This window comes from Pristiophorus japonicus, chromosome 3 (genome assembly GCF_044704955.1).
Source record: "Pristiophorus japonicus isolate sPriJap1 chromosome 3, sPriJap1.hap1, whole genome shotgun sequence".
NCBI lineage: Eukaryota > Metazoa > Chordata > Chondrichthyes > Pristiophoridae > Pristiophorus > Pristiophorus japonicus.
The window spans coordinates 329,136,551-329,162,052 of NC_091979.1; the positions used below are offsets into that span (position 1 = coordinate 329,136,551).

At 48.3% G+C, this 25,502-nt stretch overlaps 1 pseudogene; it reads right to left on the reverse strand.

Moving 5' to 3' along the window:
• Positions 1-25,085, reverse strand: part of LOC139256457 (zinc finger protein 850-like) — an 80,773-nt pseudogene extending 55,688 nt beyond the window's left edge.
• Between the last annotated feature and the right edge of the window lie 417 nt (positions 25,086-25,502).

The window sequence follows — 25,502 nt, forward strand, 5'->3', positions numbered from 1 at the left end:
CGCACGTCTCTCACCAACCTTCCTTGTTACCTCCTCAAAAAGGGCAATCAAGTTGGCCAGACCCGACCTTTCCTTAACAAATCCATGCTGACTGTCCTTGATTAATCTGTGTCTTTCTAAATGAAGATTTATCCTGTCCCTCAGAATTTTTCCGCCACAGAGGTTAGGCTGACTGGCCTGTAATTACTCGGTCTATCCTTTTCTCCCTTTTTAAACAATAGTACAACGTTAGCAATCCTCCAACACCACACCTGTGGTCAGAGAGCATTGGAAAATGATGGTCAAAGCTTCTGCTATTTCCCGTCTTGCTTATCTTTACAGCCTGGGATACATTTAATCCGGGCCTGGGGTTGCATGCACTTTCAAAGCTGCTAAACCCCTTAATACATCCTCTCACTATGTTTATGCCATCTATATTTCACACTCCTCCTCCCCGATTGCAATGTCTGCATTGCCCCTCTCTTTTGTGAAAGCAGACACAAAGTATTCATTAAGAGCATATCCACATCTTCCGCCTCCACACACAGGTTACCTTTAAGGTCCCCCATTAGCCCTACTCTTTCTTTAGTTATCCTCTTGCTCTTAATGTTTTTATAAAACAGCCTTGGGTTTTCCTTGATTTTACTTGCCAATAATTAAAATTCAGGTAAATTCAGTTCATGGAAAAAAAATCTGGAATAAAAAGCTAGTATCAATAATGGTGAGCACGAAACTACCAGATTGTCGTAAAAACCCAACTGGTTCACTAATGTCCTTTAGGGAAGGAAACCTACCCTGCTTATCTGGTCCAGCCCATATGTGACTCCAGACCCACAGCAATGTGGTTGACCCTTAACTGCCCTCTGAAATGGCCAAACAAGTCACTCAGTTGTAACAAACCGCTGCGACACAGTCAGAACTGTGGGAGTATCCTCACCACACAGACTGCAGCGGTTCAAGGCGGCAGCTCACCACCTTCTCGAGTGCAATTAGGGATGGGCAATAAATGCCGGCCTTGCCGGTGACGCCTGCATCCGGTAAACAAATTTTAAAAGACTATAACTATGAATTCCTCAACTCTGTGGGAACCGATATTAGTCAAAAACTGCTTCTTGCACATTTCTGGCCATCAATACTAGTCGAGACTGAACCCATCACACAGCTGTGTCAGCTTGAACTATTCCTCTCTCCAGCCTGTAAGCGATAAAACGGGTAACACCAAGGCTGAAATCCCATCTCCGTGTGCCAGGGGCACAGAGGGTGCAGTAAACCGGCTTCAGAGTGGCTTTGCCCCTGACCTGGGCTTTCCACTGAGCATGTGCTGGGGCCCAGTGGGCTTTCACTGCTCCGGGACATTTCTCAGGGTGTCACAAGAACATTCGGAACAGCAGGTGGCCATTCAGCCCCTCAAGACTGCTCCACCATTCAATTCGGTCCGGACAAATCTGTATCTTAACTCCATTTACCCGCCTTTATTCCACAACCCCTCAACCCAACAAAAATCTATCATCTCAGTCTTGAAAGCTCCAATTGACCCCCAGCCTTTTGGAGGGAGAGTTCCACATTTCTACAACCCATGTGTGAAGAAGTGCTGCCTGATTTCACTCCTGAATGGACCAGCTCTAATTTAAAAATTTTGGCCCCGTGTGATTTCCCCCACCAGAGAAATCTTCCATGGCCTCCCCTCTCCTTATCTCTAAATTCCTCCAACCTTACACCCTCAGATATCTGCACTCCTCCAATTCTGCTCTTGCATATCCCCGATTTTAATTGCTCCACCATTGGTGGCCGTGCCTTCAGCTGTCGAGCTCTGGAATTCCCTCCCTAAACCTCTCCGCCTCTCTACCATTCGGTCCGCCTCTAAGATGTTCCTGAAAACCTACCTTTTGGAATAAGGTTTTGGTCATCTTCCCCAATATTTCCTCGTGGCTCAGTCAAATTTGTTTGATAAGGTTACGGTGAAGCACCTTGGGATGTTTTATATGTTAAAGGCGCTATCTAAATGCAAGTTGTTGTTGCTCTCCAATACCCCCTCACCCTAACCCCTCCCCCCTAATCAACCCCTCACCCCAACCCCTCCTTCACCCCTAATCAACCCCTCACCCCAACCCCTCCTTCACCCCTAATCAAACCCTCCTTCACCCCTAATCAACCCCTCACCCCAACCCCTCCTTCACCCCTAATCAACCCCTCACCCCAACCCCTCCTTCACCCCTAATCAAACCCTCCTTCGCCCCTAATCAACCCCTCAACCCCACCCCTAATCAACCCCTCAACCCAACCCCTAAATCAACCCCTACTTTCCAATCCCCTCACCCCCTCTCTCATCTTCAAATGGCCTCTGCAATGAAAACTGACAATTGGTACCTGTCAGGATTTGAAAGGTATTTCCAAATGAAGTTTATAGGTTCCTAGAGTTGTGATCTTTCTTTTATTCACAGGAGAATGTCGGTTGTCTAACCCCACAAGTGGACAGAGTATAGAGCTGGGCTGTTGGGTTATGATGTGTTTACTTGTTGACTTTGAATTGGAGTCTTATGGTTTCAGACATCAGATAATCAAGCTCACAAGATTGTCTTTTACTGACATTATGAACAGCACTGCAAAAATACAGACAGTATAGTTACCGGATCCGGAGAACAGGGATAATGCAGTGGATTCAGAGCTCTCCTCTCCCCAGGTGTGTCTAACAAGCTGTGACTACACTGGCGATATTTATACTGAACTTGTTTGCTACATTCCTGGTCTGACCCTGCTCAAACCATAACCACAAGGTTATCTGTGCATTGTTCTGATTGTGACCACAGGGCTGTGTCACTGCCATACACAGATAGCGTTTCCTTGTTTCACATCTCCATACAACACCATCTCTTGACACATCCCCTTTCTACACAATTGCAGCAGACATGAGCAGGGACACAAGGCTCATTCAAAGACACACATTTCATAACAGCAAAGGTTACACTGGGATAAATCTTCAGTTATTTCCCATTCAGGCAAAATGCAGAACAGCAGCTCACCATTAGCTTAACAGCATCTCATCGGCCTACAGGCTTTCATTGAGTACATTTGCTGAGTGCATTTAAATTGAAACCCAGGTTTGCAGGCGTGATGCTCTATTCACAGAACGAAGGGGAGAGAGATGTTGTGGGGCACACACCAAGTCCAGCATCTGAAAGGGAATAACAGACTGGGTTTTGTGTTTTGTGATCCCGAACGAGTTACCAACACATTCCTGATCCCAAGACTAGGACAGGCACTCTGGAAGATATTGGGAGCTGGGACTTGTCCATGAGAGCTGAAATAATTTTAGAATGAGAAAGGAGAAAAGACCCAAAAATGGGGCAGTCGGTAACAGGACATCAATTACTCGCCTCTTATCTTGGAGACATCAAATACTCAACACAGTGTCTGAAACAAAGCCGATTTATTTGGCATTGATCCAGAATATGAATCTCCAGACAGTTATAGGGGTCATTAACATTGAGAAACAAACCTCAACTGTCAGAATGAACATGGTTCAGTCCTGGATGTGATTATCAGCAGCAAGAACAGCAGAAGCCAACTTTGGTCGAAATGTGTGAACTCGCCGGTGTCTCAGCAGGCTGGATGAAGCAGTGAATCTCCTCCCACACTCTGAGCAGGTGAACAGCCCCTCCCCAGCGTGAACTCGCTGGTGTGTCTACTTATTCATCTTCTGTTCAATACATTTGCTGAGTGCATTTAAATTGAAACCAGGTTTGCAGGCGTGATGCTCTATTCACACATCGAAAGGGAGAGAGATGTTGTGGGACACATGCTAAGTACAGTAGCTGAAATTGATTAACAGACTGGGTTGTGTGTTTAGTGATCCCGGATGTATTACCGAGACCTTCCCAAGGCTAGGAGAGGCAATCTGGAAGGTATGGGGAGCTGGGACTCGTCCATGAGAGTAACCAAAAGTCCGAGAACTGAAATAATCTAGAGTTAGAGAAATGGTCCAAAAATGGAACTGTCAGTAACAGGACATCAATTAGTCTCCTCTTAACTTGGAGCAAACAAATATTCCACGGTATTTGAAACAAAGCTGACTTTTAAAAATTTGTTCATGAGATATAGGCGTCGCTGGCAAGGCCAGCATTTATTGCCCATCCATGATCTGAACCATGGAAAAGAGCGGCTGGGACACACATTTCTTACACACCTCAAGATTAACCCGCACGGCGACTTTGCTGTCAGTGCAGAGAGATGAGAAAAACCAAAGTGCCGTTTGGCCCTCTCAGTGTGGCCCTGAAGGACCATGTCCAGGCTGAAGTTCTGTTCCTGCTGTACGATCCTCCCCCCAGATTGTCCTCTCTGAGCTCCAGCCAGGTGAGGCTAAACACTCAGGTGGGAAAGACAAAAATCCACAGCAATGTGTTGAAAGCAAAAATGATTTATTTCCCATTGATCCAGAATATTAAACTCCAGCCCAGTTATAGGAGTTATCAACAAAAACATGCTTCAACAGAGTGAACATGGTTCAGTCCTGGATGTGATTATCAGCAGCAATAACAGCAGAATCTAACTTCGGTAGTACTGTGTGAACTCGCTGGTGTCTCAGCAGGCTGGATGAACGAGTGAATCCCTTCCCACACTGAGCAGGTGAACAGCCTCTCCCCGGTGTGAACGCGCTGGTGTCTCAAGTAGCTGGGATGTAGCAGAAAATCCTCTCTCACACGCGGAGCAGGTGAACAGTTTCTCCCCAGTGTGAGTGCGCTGGTGTGTCCACAGCTCATCACTTCTTTTAAAAGATCTTCCCACAGTCAGAACATTTAAACAGTCTCTCGTCAGTGTGAACTCGCTGGTGTATCAGCAGGTCAGATGATCGAGCGAATCTCTTCCCACACACACAGCAGGTGAACGGCCTCTCCCCAGTGAGAGTGATTTAGTGCAGTGAGGTTGGATGAATAAGAATGAATAATCCCTTCCCACAGCTGGAACAGGTGAACGGCCTCTTCCCGGTGTGAACTTGTTTGTGCGCCAAAAGGTGGACTGAACGAGTGAATCCCTTCTCATACATGGAGCAGTTGAATGGTCTCTCCTTGGTGTGAACTCACTGGTATTCAGCGAGTTGCAATGACTGGGTAATCCTCTCCCCACAACGAGAGCATCTGAATGGACTCGCCTTTGGTGTGAACTCGTTGGTGTTCAGCCAGGCAGAATGACTGCCGGAACCTTTTCCCGCAGTGAAAGCAACAGAACGGTGTCTTGTCAGTGTGAGCTCACCGGTGTGTAATCAGTTCCTCAGAGGTTGTAAAGCTGTTCCCACAGTCAGAGTATTTAAATGGTCTCTCATCAGCATGATCTAACTGGTGTGCAGTGAGTTGGGATGAACAGGTGAATCCCTTCCCACACACAGAGCAGATGAACAGCCTCTCCCTATTGCGAGCTCGCTGGCATGTCAGCATGCTGGACAATTGAGTGAATCCCTTCCAACAGAGGGAGCAGGTGAACAGCCTTTCCCCAGTTTCCAGCCGGGACGGTTAATTGAATCCCTCCCCACAGTCCCCAAATCCCCATGGTTTCTCCATGGTGTGGGTGTCCTTGTGTCTCTCAGGTTAGTCCACACACAGAACATGTGTATAAACACTAAAGAGAAAGAAAATAGTTTGAGAGTAAACTAGCAAGAAATATAAAAACAGATAGCAAGAGCTTCTACAGGGATGTAAAAAGAGTGTAACTAAAGTAAACATTGGTCCCTTAAAGGATGAGACTTGGAAATGGCAGACTTTGAACAAATATTTTGTATCGGTCTTCTCAGTAGAAGACACTAAAAGCATCCCAAAAACTGATAACCAAGGGGTGTGTGTGTGCGTGCGTGCGTGCGTGTGAAACTGAAAAACAATCACAAGAAAAAAAAAAGTACTGGCAAACTAATGGGACTAAAGGCGGACAAGTCCCCGGGACCTGATGACATGCATCCTAGGGTCTTAAAAGAAGTGGCTGCAGAGAAAGTGGATCCATTGGTTGTAATTTACCAAAATTTCCTGGATTCTGGAGAGGTCCCAGCGAATTAGAAAACCGCAAATGTAACATCCCTATTTAGGAAATGAGGCAGACAGAAAGCAGGAAACTAGAGACAGTTAGCCTAACATCTGTCATTGTAAAATGCTGGAGTTCATTATTCAGGAAGTAGTAGCAGGACATTTAGAAAATCTTATTAGTCAGGCAGAGTCAGTATGGTTTTATGAGTCACGTTTGACGAATTTGCTAGAGTTGTTTGAAGATGTAATGAACAGGGTGGATAAAGGGGAACCAATAGAAGTCGTATATTTGGATTGCCAGAAGGCATTCGATAAGGTGCCACATAAAAGGATACTGCTCAAGATCAGAGCTCACCGGCTGGGGATAATATACGAGCATGGGTAGAGGATTGGCTAACTAACAGAAAACAGAGTCGGGATAAATGGGTCATTTTCAGGTTAGCAAACTAACAAGGGGGTTGCCACAAGGATCAGTGCTGGGGCCTCAACAATTTACAATTTATATTAATGACTTAGATGAAGGGACTGAGTGGAATGTAGCCAAATTTGCTGATGATACAAAGATAAATGGAAAAGCATTGTGACGAGGACGCAATGAATCTGCAAAGGGATATAGACAGGCTAAGTGAGTGGGCAAACATTTGGCAGATGGAGTATAATGTGGGAAAATGTGAGGTTATCCACTTTGGTATGAAAAATAAATAAGCAAATTATTATTTTGATGGGGGGAAACATAGAAAATAGGTGCTGGAGTAGGCCATTCAGCCCTTCGAGTCTGCACCACCATTCAATGAGATCATGGCTGATCATTCACCTCAGTACCCCTTTCTTGCGTTCTCTCCATACCCCTTGATCCCTTCAGCTGCAAGGGCCATATCGAACTCCCTCTTGAATATATCCAATGAACTGGCATCAACTACTCTCTGCGGTAGAGAATGCCACAGGTTAACAACTCTGAGTGAAGAAGTTTCTCCTCATCTCGGTCCTAAATGGCCTACCCCTTATCCTTAGACTGAGTCCCTTGGTTCTGGACTTCCCCAACATCGGGAACATTCTTCCTGCATCTAACCTGTCCAGTCCCGTCAGAATTTTATATGTTTCTATGAGATGCCCTCTCATCCTTCTAAACTCAATTGAATCCAGGGCCAGTCGATCCAGTCTCTCCTCATGTCAGTCCTGCCATCCCAGGAATCAGTCTGGTGAACCTTCGCTGCACTCCCTCAATAGCAAGAACGTCCTTTCTCAGATTAGGAGACCAAAACTGTACACAATATTCCAGGTGAGGCCTCACCAAGGCCCTGTACAACTGCAGTAAGACCTCCCTACTCCTATACTCAAATCCCCTAGCTATGAAGGCCAACATACCATTTGCCTTCTTCACCACCTGCTGTACCTGCATGCCAACTTTCAATGACTGATGTACCATGGCACCTCCCCTTTTCCTAATCTGCTGCCATTCAGATAATATTCTGCCTTCGTGTTTTTGCCACCAAAGTGGATAACCTCACATTAATCCACATTATACTGCATCTGCTATGCATTTGCCCACTCACCTAACCTGTCCAAGTCACCCTGCAGCCTCTTAGCATCCTCCTCACAGCTCACACCGCCACCCAGCTTAGTGTCATCTGCAAACTTGGAGATATTACACTCAATTCCTTCATCTAATTCATTGATGTATATTGTAAATAGCTGGGGTCTGTGGAAATTTACTTTTAAAGTTACATTTTCTGTTAAATGTACTCTTTTGCAATAAAACAAAATGGAGTCTTAGTTCTCCCAGAAGCCCCTGCAGAACAGCCTGTTTCTGCATAAACATGTTAACCTTGATTGATTTTTTTTTTTGAAATTCATAGCCAATCGTTCCAATTCTTTGTCAAATCACAAACGCCAGAGGTCACCTTGGGCCCATTCAAGGATCACTCTGCACCAATGCTCTTAGCCAAAAGGCCTAGAGCCACTGCACCGTTCCTGGAAGTACTGCAATACCAGGTTCGTGCCATGGAGGTGGATGGGTCAAGGCACCCCACCCACCTCCTGTTTCCAAAAAAGCAAGCATATACCTTCCTGATCCAGGGAGAACCACCCGGAGGTCATGGTGGCTACTCCCCTGTCAGGTCAGCTACGCATGTTTTGGGCCGAGAAGCGATTAACCTTGATTGATAGCCAATTAATTTAGAAGCTTGGGAGCCATCTGTGTGAGCAAGGGAACCTTGAGCGTACCCTCCCTAACAGAAAGAGCGCCCCTTTTGTTTTAGGATTATACTCCCAAGTAGTAACTGTTGCAATGATGAAGCTTAGAAGTTCCAGATAAAGGCTGTATAGATAAGTAGGAAACTGAAACAAGGAACCATGTTAATTAAGTGATTGAAGAACTCCTTATCTGTATTTGCTGACCGCAAGGGCAGAACTGATACGTGATGGAACCATACTTCTTTGTCTGTTTTCTGTATAAAGCTAGCGTGTTTCTGTATTACTGTTAGAAACCTTTGCGGAGCCTTTGTCTCAGCAAGGTTTTTCCTTGTAGCAAGTAAAATCTATTAAAGGGACATCTACCTGGCTGCTTATGTCGGAGTTTCATTTTTATAGTTAAATTGAGAGTCGCGATTTCGACAGTTTCGTGAAGGTTCCACAGAGATCACTTACCCTCTATTCTGTGAGTAAACAGATGCAGACATAGTGCCTCTTCAGTGAAGGGCTTAACTGGCCAGAATAAGGTGAGCCTTTTGCTCGCAAAGGGTCTCTTTACTGTTGAACCACATATGTAATCTGTCGTCCACAGTGAAGGTACTGCGATCTACGAGACTCAACATTTAAGAGCCAAAGTTATTTTTTAATCATTTCCTTCTCAGCTTGAAAGCAGAAGGGATCTGATCCTGAAATATCCGATGTGAAAACAGCCCAGGGAGATCGCCAATAGTTTAAGGTAAAAGAGCGCTGTCAATCGATGACCCTTGTGCGATAGGATCAGAGTCCTTGTGTGATAGGACTAGAAAGGAATTATCCTTGTGCAATAGGATAATACAGGTCCCTGAGGGACCTTGTGCGATAGGACCATTTTAGATAAGTTAAGGACTCAGTCTGTAGTGGCGTAAAACGCAGACTGAGAATTGACGATATGTTTAGATAGAGTTTAAGGTTATGATTTGTATACCCGCGTGGATGTTGTTTGTCTTAATTGTCCTTGTTATACTGTTGTGTTCAGTACTTTTGTGCGATATTGTAATTAACAAAATGGGAAAATTGTGATTCGGAAAAACAAAAATTGATTGAGAAAAGAAACAGTAACTGATTGATCAACTACGGTTGGTTCGTGTCAAAATATCTCACACACCCAGACTGAGCCCGAATTAAGAGCCTTTTCAGGCCAAGTGACGGCCAGGAGAAGTGGGCGTATTGAACGCGTTGACCGAAAGGATTGAGAAATCAGAAACTGTGAAAAATCTTAATTGTGGTCAGTCTTCAATTGATCATCTAAAAAATTGGGTAAAGTGGACTAAGGGTGAAAATGGGCCATTTCCACCCGATGGTTCATTTAATTTAGAGAGAACAACATGTAGAGGGGTGTCTTATAAACAGAGACCCAGGGGAAGGTAAGTAATAAAAAGGGCCTGGGTTCTGATTCTTCGAGCCCACGTAAAAATAACAGAGAAAGTAAATCAATCATGTATATGGATCCAAAAATAGAGCTGGCCAGACATAAGCTTTATTGAATGAAGAGAGACTTTTGTGAATGTCTGTTTTTGAATGAGAGTATATGTGTGATTTTGACTGCGGAATGAATGAAAGCCTGCATGGGAAAATGTGGAGTTGTCTGTTTGTTTTAGCTCCACCCACTTTTTCAAACAGAGTAAAGTTTTTTTTAAAAACCCTTCGTAGTGTTGTCCTGTATGTGGGAAGTTTAAGAATGTGAACCTTATTGTATTACATTTTAAGTTAGAAACGCAGGTGTGGATTTATTCGGATGATAAGTTACGGAGCAAGGAAATGCACAAAGGATAGGTTTGTTGAGCAAAAGATTTTTTAAAGTGTGATCCTGTTGGTTTAAAAATACATATTTTTTTTTTTCAAATTTCGACACGCTCACTTGTCAAAAAAAAAAGAAAACACGCAATCATTGGTTACATTGGGTTGAAAGACATAAATTTAGTCTAGGAATGAGATAAAGAACAGAGAAGGGAAGTTGTGATGCATTTTTTTTTAAAAAGCCTGCGTGGTCTCTCGAGGCTGCAGGCTGGGGGAGTACGCTCCCATTGCCCTTTGTGGAAAACCTTAACGAGAAAGCTTCTAAGCTCAGTAAAGAGATTTTTAAATTTAAAAAATTGGCAGTAAAATATTTGAATTGGAATTTGAGGTATTTCAAGTGATTCTCCTTGATAAACATTTTGGTTGTATTAGAAAAATCTTGGGTTTGGAAGCCTTTTTAATAAAATTATGCAACTACTGAGTCAGGAGCTGAAGCTTAAAATTTTTTAATTTATGAGACAGTATCATAAATTGAAGTTACAGAGCAAAAGATTGGCGTTTTGGATGTTTAGCTTCTAAACCAGAAGTTGGGCACACAATTATAAAACAAGTACTTTGCATTCTGTGATCTATGAATCACTATAGGCATAAATGAGAAGTCCGATTTAAAAAAAAAACTATTACCATATTTGACATTTTGTAATCCAACCATAAATACAAATACTACAGAAGGGGGATGGCAGATTATATTTTGGCAACTTGGTATGCACCAGGTATTTTGGCAATTGCAAAACAAATCTGTGGAAATTGTGAATCCAGGTAAAACGGGAAAAGTAGAATCTGCCTCCCACCCAAGTCCAATGGGGCCTTTTGTACATTTACAAATGGATTTTATTGAATTACCTATGTGTATGGGATTTAAGTATGTATTAGTTATTGTAGATGTGTTCTCTAGATGGATTGAAGCCTTTCCTTGTAAAAAGGCCGATGCCACTACTGTTGCTAAATTTTTGTTAAAAGAAATCATACTGCACTTCGGAATTCCAGCTAAGCTTTCCAGTGACAATGGGTCACATTTCACGGGAACTGTTATAAAGGAAATGTGTAAATCCTTACAGATCGACCAACATTTTCATTGCAGTAATCATCCACAATCAGCCAGACTTGTTGAAAGATATAATGGAATGCTTAAAAATAAGCTGGCAAAACTGTGTAATGACACTGGACTGAAATGGATAGAACTGCTGCCCTTAGCCTTGATGATAATGCGATCTGCAACGAACAGAACAATAGGCCCATCACCGAATGAGATAGTTATGGGACGTCCCCAACAACTACCTTTTACTGCACCGTTTACTGCAAAACAAATGGACATTCATAAAATGGAAGAAAATATGTTGAATTATTGTATTGCTTAACCAAATGTATTCCCAGCTTTCATTCACAGGTAAAAGAAGTCCAGGTCGGACCAGCAGAAGGGAAGTGTTATAATCTGGAGCCTGGACATTTCGTTGACATCAAAACTTTGAAAAGAAAAAGCAGCCTACAAGCAAGGTTTGAAGGACCATACAGGCCTTGCTGACAACTAATACTGCGATAAAGATAAAAGACCAACATGGATCCATGAGTCCCATTGCAAGGGGGCACCCGATGAGGAATGAATAAGGAACTGTATGGACTATGGGGACTGATAGTGCTGTGCTCAACAGGGTTGTGCCTTGTGTCATCAATAGTACCAGGGGTACGGAAACACGAACAAAGGGAACTACAGGGAAATGTATTTATGGCACTGAGTCACAAGTATGCTCAAGAAAGGAACTTGTCTGAATGGTGGATATGTTCCCATAGACCTGTCCACTCCGAAGGGGGTATCCCCCTAAGATCAATCCCCTTTAATGAATCAGAAATGGCAGAATGGTTAATAGTGCAAAATAGGACAAACCTAACTAAGGTGTCAGAAACAAGGGATCTAACAGAATGGAGGTCAGCGGGATATAATCTTACAGCCTTCCAGGGATGGTACCAGCCAAACTATAGTAATAGCCGTCAGCCACCCTTCCTAAGTATTACTCCCGGAAAAGGAAATCCTGAAGGTATAAGAAATCCTGAAGGTATAATATGCTTAGTGAGTAATGAGACTAAAGGACCAGAAGTTGGACGCAGCAAGTGTCCCCAAATGACTAAATGGCAAGCCACGACAAATCACAGTGACGGGAGAAAAGTAGCAACCTTTAACTGGACTATGGTCCTTAATAAAACCTCAGGTAAAGGGTGGGGCGGGGAGACCACTCGAGTATGGATGGCACGGAAGGACCAAAGACTGACGTCCTATAATTGCACCTACTTTATTTGTGGCCATAAAGCCTACCCATTGTTACCAGCCAACTGGACAGGGTCCTGTTATTTAGGATATGTGATACCCTTTATTAGAACAACAAAGACTCTAAGGGATGCCTATGGAAGTCATAGACCTAAACGGGATTTGACATGGTTAAATGAAATAGTCGAGGTAATGATACCATCCTACGGAGTAGCATCGATGAATGGCAATTACGGGAACTGGCTAATTTAGTAGAATCAGAAGCCAACACAACTTCCCAGGCCTTCGAAAGGGTAAATGACGAAATGGTAGCCATTCGAACAGTGGCTCTCCAAAATTGTATGGCCCTAGATTATCTCCTAGCCAAGGAGGGAGGGACATGTGCGTTAATTGGTGAAGAATGCTGTACGTACATCCCAGATAATTCAGAAGAGATCAGCAATCTAGCTGAATATATTAGGAAGAGGGTGAGAGAGTACAAACAAACTATTGGCCAGGGAGGTACCACCTTGTGGAATTGGGTATCCGGATGGCTGGGATCCCTGGGAAAATCCTTGGTACCGGGTTTGATCATGTTCTTGCTGATAATCTTTGCCCTATACCTTTTGTTTGTATAAGTTAAGTGCTGCTGCGCCACGTTGGGAGAAACAATATTACCAACCAAAACCACTGCTAAGATTATGGTAGCAACAACTACTGAAGGTTCCTGTGTGGAAAAGGAAATGGAAAGACTGTGCAAGATTAGAATGGATTAAGTTGTCCTTATAAAAAGGACAAAAGGAGGGAATATGGAAATTTACTTTTAAAGTTACATTTTCTGTTAAATATATCCTTTTGTATTAAAACAAAATGGAGTCTCAGTTCTCCCAGAAACCCCTGCAGCAGATAGCATGTCTCTGTATAAACATATTAACGTTGATTGATAGCCAGTTAATTTAGAAGCTTGGGAGCTATCTGTGAGCAAGGGAACCTTGAGCGTACCCTCCCTAACAGAAAGAGCGCCCCTTTTGTTTTAGGATTATACGCCTAAATAGTAACTGTCGCAACGATGAATCTTAGAAGTTCCAGATAAAGGCTGTATAGATAAGTAGGAAACTGAAACAAGGAACCATGTTAATTAAGTGATTGAAGAACTCCTTATCTGCATTTGCTGACCGCAAGGGCAGAACTGATACGTGATGGAACCATAACTTCTTTGTCTGTTTTCTGTGTAAAGCTAGTGTGTTTTTGTATTACTGTTAGAAAAATTCGCGGAGCCTTTGCCTCAGCAAGGTTTTGCCTTGTAGCAAGTAAAATCTATTAAAGGGACATCTACCTGGCTGTTTATGTCTGAGTTTCATTTTTATAGTTAAATTGAGAGTCGAGATTTTGATAGGTCCCAGCACTGAGCCGTGCGGCACCCCACTAGTCACTGCCTGCCATTCTGAAAAGGACCCGTTAATCCCGACTCTCTGTTTCCTGTCTGCCAACCAGTTCTCTATCCACGTCAGTACATTACCCCCAATACTATGTGCTTTAATTTTGCACACTAATCTCTTGTGTGGGACTTTGTCAAAAGCCTTTTGAAAGTCCAAATACACACATCCACTGGTTCGCCCCTGTCCACTCTACTAGTTACATCCTCAAAAAATTCTAGAAGATTTGTCAAGCATGATTTCCCTTCAATAAATCCATGCTGACTTGGACCAATCCTGTCACTGCTTTCCAAATGCACTGCTATTTCATCTTTAATAATTGATTTCAATATTTTCCCCCACTACTGATGTCAGGCTAAACGGTCTATAGTTACCCATTTTCTCTCTCCCTCCTTTTTTAAAAAGTAGTGTTACATTAGCTACCCTCCAGTCCATAGGAACTGATCCAGAGTCAATAGAATGTTGGAAAATGATCACCAATGCATCCACTATTTCTAGGGCCACTTCCTTAAGTACTCTGGGATGCAGACTATCAGGCCCTGGGGATTTATCGGCCTTCGATCCGATCAATTTCCCTAACACAGTTTCCCGCCTAATAAGGATTTCCTTCAGTTCCTCCTTCTCACTAGACCCTCGGTCCCCTAGTATTTCCAGAAGGTTATTTGTGTCTTCCTTCGTGAAGACAGAACCAAAGTATTTGTTCAACCAGTCTGCCATTTCTTTGTTCCCCATTATAAATTCACCTGAATCTGACTGCAAGGCACCTACATTTGTCTTCACTAATCTTTTTCTCTTCACATATCTATAGAAGCTTTTGCAGTCAGTTTTTATGGTCCCAGCAAGCTTTCTCTCATACTCTATTTTCCCCCTCATAATTAAACCCTTTGTCCTCCTCTGCTGGATTCTAAATTTCTCCCAGTCCTCAGGTTTGCTGCTTTTTCTGGCCAATTTATATGTCTCTTCCTTGGATTTAACACTATCCTTAATTTCCCTTGTTTGCCACGGTTGAGCCACCTTCCCCGTTTTATTTTCACTCCAGTCAGGGATGTACAATTGTTGAAGTTCATCCATGTGATCTTTAAATGTTTGCCATTGCCTATCCATCGTCAACCCTTTAAGTATCATTTGCCAGTCTATTCTAGTCAATTCACGTCTCATACCATCGAAGTTACCTTTCCTTAAGTCAAGGATACTAATCTCTGAATTAACTGTCATTCCCCACCTTAATAAAGAATTTTACCATATTATGGTCACTCTTCCCCAAGGGGCCTCGCACAACGAGATTGCTAATTAGTCCTTTCTCATTACACATCACCCAGTCTAGGATGGCCAGCTCTCTAGTTGGTTCCTCGACATATTGGTCTAGAAAACCATCCCTAATACACTCCAGGAAATCCTCCTCCACCATATTGCTACCTGTTTGGTTAGCCCAATCTATATGTAGATTAAAGTCGCTTATGATAACTGCTGTATCTTTATTGCCGCATCCCTAATTTCTTGTTTGATGCTGTCCCCAACCTCACTACTACTTTTTGGTGGTCTGTACACAACACCCACTAGCGTTTTCTGCCCTTTGGTATTCCGCAGCTCCACCCATACCGATTCCACATCATCCAAGCTAATGTCCTTCCTTACTATTGCGTTAATTTCCTCTTTAACCAGCAATACCACCCCACCTCCTTTTCCTTTCTGTCTATCCTTCCTGAATGTTGAATACCCCTGGATGTTGAGTTCCCCCCCAGCTTTGGTCACCCTGGAGCCATGTCTCCATGATGCCAATTATATCATATTCGTTAATTGTTGCCTGCGCAGTTAATTTGTCCACCTTATTTCGAATACTCCTCTCATTGAGGCACAGAGCCTTCAGGCTTGTCTTTTTCACACACTTTGCCTCTTTAGAAATTATAAAATGCTGCAGTATAGGGGGATCTGGGTGCCCTTGTATATGAAGCACAAAAAGTTAGCATGCAGGTACAGCCAGTAATTCGAAAGGCAAATAGAATGTTGACCTTTATTGCAAAGGGGGATGGAGTATAAAAGTAGGGACGTTCTGCTATAACTGTACAGGGTATTGGTAAGACCACACCTAGAGTACTGCGCACAGTTTTGGTTCCCTTATTTAAGGAAGGATATACTTGCATTGGAGGCAGTTCAAAGTTCGTTCACGAGGTTGCTTCCTGAGATGAAGGGGTTGTTATATGAAGAAAGGTTGAGCAGGTTGGGCCTCTACTCATTGGAGTTTAGAAGAATGAGGTGTGATCTTATTGAAACGTGTAAGATTCTGAGGGGGCTTACAGGGTAGATGCTGAGAGGATGTTTCCCTTCGTGGGGGAATCTATAACTTGGGGGTATAGTTTCAGAATAAGGAGTTGACCATTTAAAACTGAGATGCGGAGGAATTTCTTCTGAGGGTTGTAAATCTGTAGAATTCTCTCCCCCAGAGCACTGTGGAGGCTGGGTCATTGAATATATTTAAGGTGCCGATAGACAGATAAGAGAGTCAAGGGTTACGGGGAGCAGGCGGGGAAGTGGAGTTGAGCCCAGGATCAGATCAGCTATGACCTTATTGAATGGTCGAGCAGGCTCGAGGGGCCAAATGGCCTACTCCTGCTCCTATTTCGTCTTATGTTCTTATGCTCCCTCTACCCTGTCCCAAACACTCCCAGGGCAGGTACAACACTGATTAGATACAGATTAAAACTGCCACTAAACTATTCCTTCAAGCACGCCTGGCCCTGGGCAGGTACACAACGGGTTAAATTTTAGAGTAAAACTTCCTCCACACTATTCCAAAAACTCCCAGGGCAGGTACAGCATGGGTTACAAACAGAATCAAGCTCCCACTACACTGTCCCACCTGAATACATCCAGGGCAGGTACAGTGTAGGTAAAATACAGAGTAAATCTACTTCTGTACCATCCCATATAATCCCAGGGCAGGTACAGCGTGGGTTAAATATAGAATAAAGCTCCCTACACTGTCTCATCAAACACACCCAGAGCCGGTACAGCACGGTTCGATAAAGCAAAAAGCTCCCTTTATACCGTCCTATTGAACAGTCCGAGGGCAGGTACAGCACTGATTAGATTCAGAGTAAAGCTCCCTCTATTCTATCACACAAAACAATCCAAGGTTAGGTGCAGCACGACATAGATTCCGAATAAATCTCCCTCTATACTGACCCATCAAATACTCCCAGGGCAAATACAGCACAGGTTAGATACAGAGTAAAGCTCCTTCTATACCATCCCAAACACTCCCAATGCAGGTACAGCATGGGTTAAATACAGAGTTAAGCTTCCTCTACACTGTCCAATCAAACACTCCCAGGGCAAGTAGAACAGTGGTTAGATACAGCAAAAAGCTCCCTCTGCAGTGTCCCACTGAACACCAGCAGAACAGGACACTGATTACATGGACGTCATGACGTCTGCACTTTTCCCTGCCCTTTCAGCGTAAAGCTCCCCCTACACAATCACAGGACAGGGAAAAGTGCAGATGTCATGACATCCATGTAACTTGACACATCATGGGCCACCCCGACCTGTGAGAGACCACTGCAGGTCGGGGCTATAAATCGAGCTGGAGCGCCGGGCCCTGAAACATCATGGCGGGAGGTGTGGCGAATGATGGTAGAGAGCCCAAAGCCCAGGGGCAGCATGGACCTGCGCACACTGCAATGTGTGCGCGCACTGGGTCCGTGCAGCAGAGCAGGTCTCCAGTCGTCCTGGTTAATCCTTTACACTGGATAAAGGCCTAGCTCTGTCAAGCCTGTGTGGTGGCTGATGTGCAACGGTCACCATACGTTAAAAAAATTCACGCACAGGCATCTTCCACCCCCTCAACTGGAGTTCAGGACTGGAACATCGGGTCCTTCATTGAAACATCTGTGAACTCTCGTGGAAGCAAGTCATCCTCGTTCGAGGGACCTCCTGTGATGGGAGGTACAGCACGGGTTAGATACAGAGAGAAGCTCCCTCTGCACTGTCCCATCAAACACTCCTGGGGCAGGTACAGGGGGGTAGATACAGAGTAAAGCTCCCTCTACACTGTCGCATCACACATTCCCAGGGTATATACACAATGGGTTAAATTTGTTCCTAGGATGTGGGCGTCACTGGCAAGGCCAGCATTTATTGCCCATCTCTAACTGCCCTGGAGAAGGTGGTGGTGAGCCTCCTTCTTGAACCGCTGCAGTCCATGTGGTGAAGGTTCTCCCAGTGCTGTTAGGGAAGGAGTTTGAGGATTTTGACGCAGCGACGATGAAGGAACGGTGATAAACTCCCAAGTCAGGATGGTGTGTGTGTGACTGGGAGAGGAATTCTGAGATGGTGGTGTTGATGGCCTCTAGTTATGCTCTTCCCCACAAGTGGAAACATTCTCTCTGTATCCACTCTATCAAAACCTTTCATAATTTTAAAGACCTCCATTGGGTTACCCCTGCACCTTCTCTTTTCAAGAGAAACGAGACCCAGCCTGTTCATTCTTTCCTCAGGCATAAACTCACATTTCAGGTATGATTGTAAATCTAATTTCCACCCTCACCAGTACGTCTATATCCCTTTTATAATATGGAGACCAGAACTGTAATGCAGTACTCCAAGGATGGTCTAACCAAGGTTCGATACATGTTCAGCATAACTTCACTACTTTTCAATTCAATCCCCAGAGAAATAAACCCTAGTGCTTGGTTTTACAGCCTTATTAACCTGTCGCTACTTTTAGTGATTTGTATTCAGATATCACTTTGCTCTTCTGCCTCATTTAGATTATTGTTTTCCAACTAATATATATGTGACCTAATTTGTTACTAAAATGTAAAACCTCTTTTTTTTGGTGTTGAAATTAATTTGCCAATTATATGTCCATTCTGCAAGTCTCTCAGGCCAACATCCCCAGCATCGAAGCACTGACCACGCTCGATCAGCTCCGATGGACAGGCCACATTGTCCACATGGCCAATAATAGACTCCCAAAACAAGCGCTCGGCTCAGAACTCCGACATGAAAGGAGAGTTCCAGGAGGGCAGAGAAAACGCTTCAAGGACACCCTCAATGCCTCCTTGAAAAAATGGTACATCCCCACCAACTCTTGGAAATCCCTGACCCAAGACCGCTCAAAGTGGAGGAGAATCATCCGAGAAGGAGCTGCACACCTCGTGTCTCTTCGTCAGGAGCACGCCGAAGCCAAGCACAAACAACGGAAGGAGCATACGACAAACCAAGTACCCCACCCACCCGTCCCTTCAACCACCACCTGTCCCATCTATAACAGAGACTGAAGATCCCGCATTGGTCTCCGTCACCTTAGAACTCATTTTACTGTGGAAACAAGTCATCCTTGACACCGGGAGATTGCCTAAGATATTAATGTAATAGAAACATAGAAAATAGGTTCACGAGCAGGCCATTCAGCCCTTCGAGCCCACACCACCATTCAATATCATGGCTGATCATCAACCCCAGTACCCCACCTCAGCTTTCTCTCCATACCCTCGGATCCCTTTAGCCGTAAGAGCTACATCTAACTCCCTTTTGAATATATCAAACGAACTGGACTCAACAACTTTCTGTGGCAGAGAATTCCACAGGTTCACAACTCTCAGTGAAAAAGTTTCTCGTCTCAGTCCTAAATGGCTTACCCCTTATCTTTAGACTGTGACCCCTGGTTCTGGACTTCCCCAACATCGGGAACATTCTTCCTGCATCTAACCTGTCCAGTCCCATCAGAATCTTATACGTTTCTATGAGATCCCCTCTCATTCTTCTAAATTCCAGTGAGTGTAAGCCTAGCCAATCCAGTCTTTCCTCATGTCAGTCCTGCCATCCTGGGAATCAGTCTGGTGAACCTTCGCTGCACTCGCTCAATAGCAAGCACATCCTTCCTCAGATTAGGAGACCAAAACTGCACACAATATTCCAGGTGTGGCCTCACTAAGGCCCTGTACAACTGTAGCAAGACCTCCCTGCCCCTGTACTCAAATCCTCTCGCTATGAAGGCCAGCATGCCATTTGCTTTCTTTACTGCCTGCTGTACCTGCATGCCAACCTTCAATGACTGATGTACCTTGACACCCAGGTCTCATTGGTGACAGATTAGTAAATGGGGAGGTGCATTCAGATAACAATCTGCCTTCCTGTTTTTACCACCAAAGTGGATAACCTCACATTTATCCACATTGGGCAAATGCATGGCAAATGCAGTATATTCACCTAACGTGTCCAAGTCCCCCTGCAGCCTCTTAGCATCCTCCTCACAGCTCACACTGCCACCCAGCTGAGTGTCATCTGCAAACTTGGAAATATTACATTCAATTTCTTCATCCAAAATCATGAATGTATATTATAAATAACATGTGTAGTGCAGCACAGGTTAGCTAGAGAGTAAAGCTTCCTCTACACTGAGCCTTCAAACACACCCAGGACAGATACAGCCCAGGTCACACACAATAAATTCCCTCTCACTGACCCAGGACAGGTACAGCCCGGGTCACACAGTAAATTACCTCGAACTGACCCAGGACAGATACAGCCCGGGTCACACAGTAAATTCCCTCTCACTGACCCAGGACAGGTACAGTCCGGTCACACAGTAAATTCCCTGTCACTGACCCAGGACAGGTACAGTCCGGTCACACGGTAAATTCCCTCTCACTGACCCAGGACAGAAACAGCCCGGTCACACAGTAAATTCCCTCTCACTGACCCAGGACAGGTACAGTCCGATCACACGGTAAATTCCCTCTCACTGACCCAGGACAGAAACAGCCCGGGTCACACACAGTAAATTCCCTCTCACTGACGCAGGACAGATACAGCCCGGGTCACACAGTAAATTCCCTCTCACTGACCCAGGACAGGTACAGTCTGGTCACCCAGTAAATTCCCTCTCACTGACCCAGGACAGGTACAGTCCGGTCACACACAGTAAATTACCTCTCACTGACCCAGGACAGGTACAGCCCGGGTCACACAGTAAATTCCCTCTCACTGACCCAGGACAGGTACAGTCCGGTCACACAGTAAATTCCCTCTCACTGACCCAGGACAGATACAGCCCGGGTCACACACAGTAAATTCCCTCTCACTGACCCAGGACAGATACAGCCCGGGTCACACAGTAAATTCCATGTCACTGACCCAGGACAGGTACAGTCCGGTCACACACAGTAAATTTCCTCTCACTGACCCAGGACAGGTACAGCCTGGGTCACACAGTAAATTCCCTCTCACTGACCCAGGACAGGTACGGTCTGGTCACACAGTAAATTCCCTCACTGACCCAGGACAGATACAGTCCGGTCACACAGTAAATTCCCTCTCACTGACCCAGGACAGGTACAGTCCGGGTCCCCCACCCCTCACTGACCCAGGACAGGGAAAGTCCAGTCACACAGTAAATTCCCTTTCACTGACCCAGGACAGGTACAGCCCGGGTCCCCCGCCCCCCTCACTGACCCAAGACAGATACAGCCCGGTCACACAGTAAATTCCCTCTCACTGACCCAGGACAGGTACAGTCCGGGTCCCCCGCCCCTCTCACTGACCCAGGACAGATACAGCCCGGTCACACAGTAAATTCCCTCTCACTGACCCAGGACAGGGACAGTCCGGTCACACAGTAAATTCCCTCTCACTGACCCAGGACAGGTACAGTCCGGGTCCCCCGCCCCTCTCACTGACCCAGGACAGGGACAGCCCGGGTCCCCCGCCCCTCTCACTGACCCAGGACAGGGACAGTCCGGTCACACAGTAAATTCCCTCTCACTGACCCAGGACAGGTACAGTCCGGTCACACAGTAAATTCCCTCTCACTGACCCAGGACAGGTACAGTCCGGTCACACAGTAAATTCCCACTCAATGACCCAGGACAGATACAGCCCGGGTCACACACAGTAAATTCCCTGTCACTGACCCAGGACAGGGACAGTCCGGTCACACAGTAAATTCCCTGTCACTGACCCAGGACAGGTACAGTCCGGTCACACAGTAAATTCCCTCTCACTGACCCAGGACAGGGACAGTCCGGTCACACAGTAAATTCCCTCTCACTGACCCAGGACAGGTACAGTCCGGTCACACAGTAAATTCCCTCTCACTGACCCAGGACAGGTACAGTCCGGTCACACAGTAAATTCCCACTCAATGACCCAGGACAGATACAGCCCGGGTCACACACAGTAAATTCCCTATCACTGACCCAGGACAGGTACAGTCCGGTCACACAGTAAATTCCCTCTCACTGACCCAGGACAGGGACAGTCCGGGTCTCCCGCCCCCCTCACTGACCAGGGACAGTCCGGGTACCCCCCCCTCACTGACCAGGGACAGTCCGGGTACCCCCCCCTCACTGACCAGGGACAGTCCGGGTCCCCCGCCCCTCTCACTGACCCAGGACAGGGACAGTCCGGGTCCCCCGCCCCCCTCACTGACCAGGGACAGTCCGGGTACCCCCCCCTCACTGACCAGGGACAGTCCGGGTACCCCCCCCTCACTGACCAGGGACAGTCCGGGTCCCCCGCCCCTCTCACTGACCCAGGACAGGGACAGTCCGGGTCCCCCGCCCCTCTCACTGACCCAGGACAGGGACAGTCTGGGTCCCCCCCTCACTGACCCAGGACAGGGACGGTCCGGGTCCCCCCCCCTCACTGACCCAGGACAGGGACAGTCCGGGTCCCCCCCCCTCACTGACCCAGGACAGGGACAGTCCGGGTCCCCCCCCTCACTGACCCAGGACAGGGACAGTCCGGGTCCCCCCCCTCACTGACCCAGGACAGGGATGGTCCGGGTCCCCCCCCCTCACTGACCCAGGACAGGGACAGTCCGGGTCCCCCCCCTCACTGACCCAGGACAGGGACGGTCCGGTCCCCCCCCCTCACTGACCCAGGACAGGGATGGTCCGGGTCCCCCGCCCCTCTCACTGACCCAGGACAGGGACAGTCCGGGTCCCCCCCCTCACTGACCAGGGACAGTCCCCCCCCCTCACTGACCAGGGACAGTCCCCCCCCCCTCACTGACCAGGGACGGTCCCCCCCCCCTCACTGACCAGGGACGGTCCCCCCCCCCCTCACTGACCAGGGACGGTCCCCCCCCCCTCACTGACCAGGGACGGTCCCCCCCCCCCCTCACTGACCAGGGACAGTCCCCCCCCCCCTCACTGACCAGGGACAGTCCCCCCCCTCACTGACCAGGGACGGTCCCCCCCCCCTCACTGACCAGGGACGGTCCCCCCCCCCTCACTGACCAGGGACAGTCCGCCCCCCCCTCACTGACCAGGGACAGTCCGGGTCCCCCCCCCTCACTGACCAGGGACAGTCCCCCCCCCCCCTCACTGACCAGGGACAGTCCGGGTCCCCCCCCTCACTGACCAGGGACAGTCCCCCCCCCCCTCACTGACCAGGGACAGTCCCCCCCCCCCCCCTCACTGACCAGGGACAGTCCCCCCCCCTCACTGACCAGGGACAGTCCCCCCCCCCCCCCCCTCACTGACCAGGGACAGTCCCCCCCCCCCTCACTGACCAGGGACGGTCCCCCCCCCTCACTGACCAGGGACGGTCCCCCCCCCCCTCACTGACCAGGGACGGTCCCCCCCCCCCCTCACTGACCAGGGACGGTCCCCCCCCCCCCCTCACTGACCAGGGACAGTCCCCCCCCCCCCTCACTGACCAGGGACAGTCCCCCCCCCTCTCACTGACCAGGGACAGTCCCCCCCCCCTCACTGACCAGGGACAGTCCCCCCCCCCTCACTGACCAGGGACAGTCCCCCCCCCCTCACTGACCAGGGACAGTCCCCCCCCCCTCACTGACCAGGGACAGTCCCCCCCCCCCCTCACTGACCAGGGACAGTCCCCCCCCCCCCTCACTGACCAGGGACAGTCCCCCCCCCCCTCACTGACCAGGGACAGTCCCCCCCCCCTCACTGACCAGGGACAGTCCCCCCCCCTCACTGACCAGGGACAGTCCCCCCCCCCCCTCACTGACCAGGGACAGTCCCCCCCCCCCCCCTCACTGACCAGGGACAGTCCCCCCCCCTCACTGACCAGGGACAGTCCCCCCCCCCTCACTGACCAGGGACAGTCCCCCCCCCTCACTGACCAGGGACAGTCCCCCCCCCCTCACTGACCAGGGACAGTCCCCCCCCCCCTCACTGACCAGGGACGGTCCCCCCCCCCTCACTGACCAGGGACAGTCCCCCCCCCCCCCTCACTGACCAGGGACAGTCCCCCCCCCCCTCACTGACCAGGGACGGTCCCCCCCCCCCCTCACTGACCAGGGACAGTCCCCCCCCCCCCTCACTGACCAGGGACAGTTCCCCCCCCCCTCACTGACCAGGGACAGTCCCCCCCCCCCCTCACTGACCAGGGACAGTCCCCCCCCCTCACTGACCAGGGACAGTCCCCCCCCCCCTCACTGACCAGGGACAGTCCCCCCCCCCCCTCACTGACCAGGGACAGTCCCCCCCCCCCCCCCCCTCACTGACCAGGGACAGTCCCCCCCCCCTCACTGACCAGGGACAGTCCCCCCCCCCCCTCACTGACCAGGGACAGTCCCCCCCCCCTCACTGACCAGGGACAGTCCCCCCCCCCCTCACTGACCAGGGACAGTCCCCCCCCCCCCCCCCTCACTGACCAGGGACAGTCCCCCCCCCTCACTGACCAGGGACAGTCCCCCCCCCCCCTCACTGACCAGGGACAGTCCCCCCCCCCCTCACTGACCAGGGACAGTCCCCCCCCCCTCACTGACCAGGGACAGTCCCCCCCCCCCCTCACTGACCAGGGACAGTCCCCCCCCCCTCACTGACCAGGGACAGTCCCCCCCCCCCTCACTGACCAGGGACAGTCCCCCCCCCCCCCTCACTGACCAGGGACAGTCCCCCCCCCCCCTCACTGACCAGGGACAGTCCCCCCCCCCTCACTGACCAGGGACAGTCCCCCCCCCCCTCACTGACCAGGGACAGTCCCCCTCCCTCACTGACCAGGGACGGTCCCCCCCCCTCACTGACCAGGGACAGTCCCCCCCCCCCCCTCACTGACCAGGGACAGTCCCCCCCCCCTCACTGACCAGGGACAGTCCCCCCCCCCCTCACTGACCAGGGACAGTCCCCCTCCCTCACTGACCAGGGACGCTCCGGCCACGCGGTAAATTCCCTCTCACCGAAACTTCCAGATTTTTCCTTCACAAAATGGCGGCCGTGATCCTGTTCCCGGGAAGAAGCCCGGGATTTGTAAACGCGGAACTGACCGGCTGCTGTTCGGGGCTTGCGGCCTACACCGGCCTACACCGGGCGCTGATGAGGCCCACCCGCCGGATCCGTTCCTCCCCCGCGTCCCGCCGCCTCTCATCCGGCAACACTCGGTCTCCGGCCCTCTGCCTCCGGACCCACAGCGCTCCGGCCACAATCACACTGCGCATGCTCCAAATACCGCATCGCTCCGGCCATGGTCATACTGAGCATGTTCCCAATAACGCCCGGCACTGCGGCCGCGCACTGGGCTTCTCCACTTTGAATAGGGCACGCTATGGCCCGCGGAGCATGCTAGGTAAAATTACCGCCATTGAAACTAGCAATTAGGGAATAGAGGATGATGTTCTGTGATCCGATTGAAATCAAATTAATCAATAGTCCATACAGAAACCAAAGTGGACGGGCATTCTGATATGGTTTGGTCTTGGATAACAGCAGAATCCAAGCCCAGCAGTCACATGTGAATTCGGTAGAGTTTCAGCAGGTGGGTTGAATTTCTTCCCGCACGCAGGATACTTAAAACTGCCTCTCTGGTATGAATGTGCTGATTATGCATCAGCCGCTTCGAAAT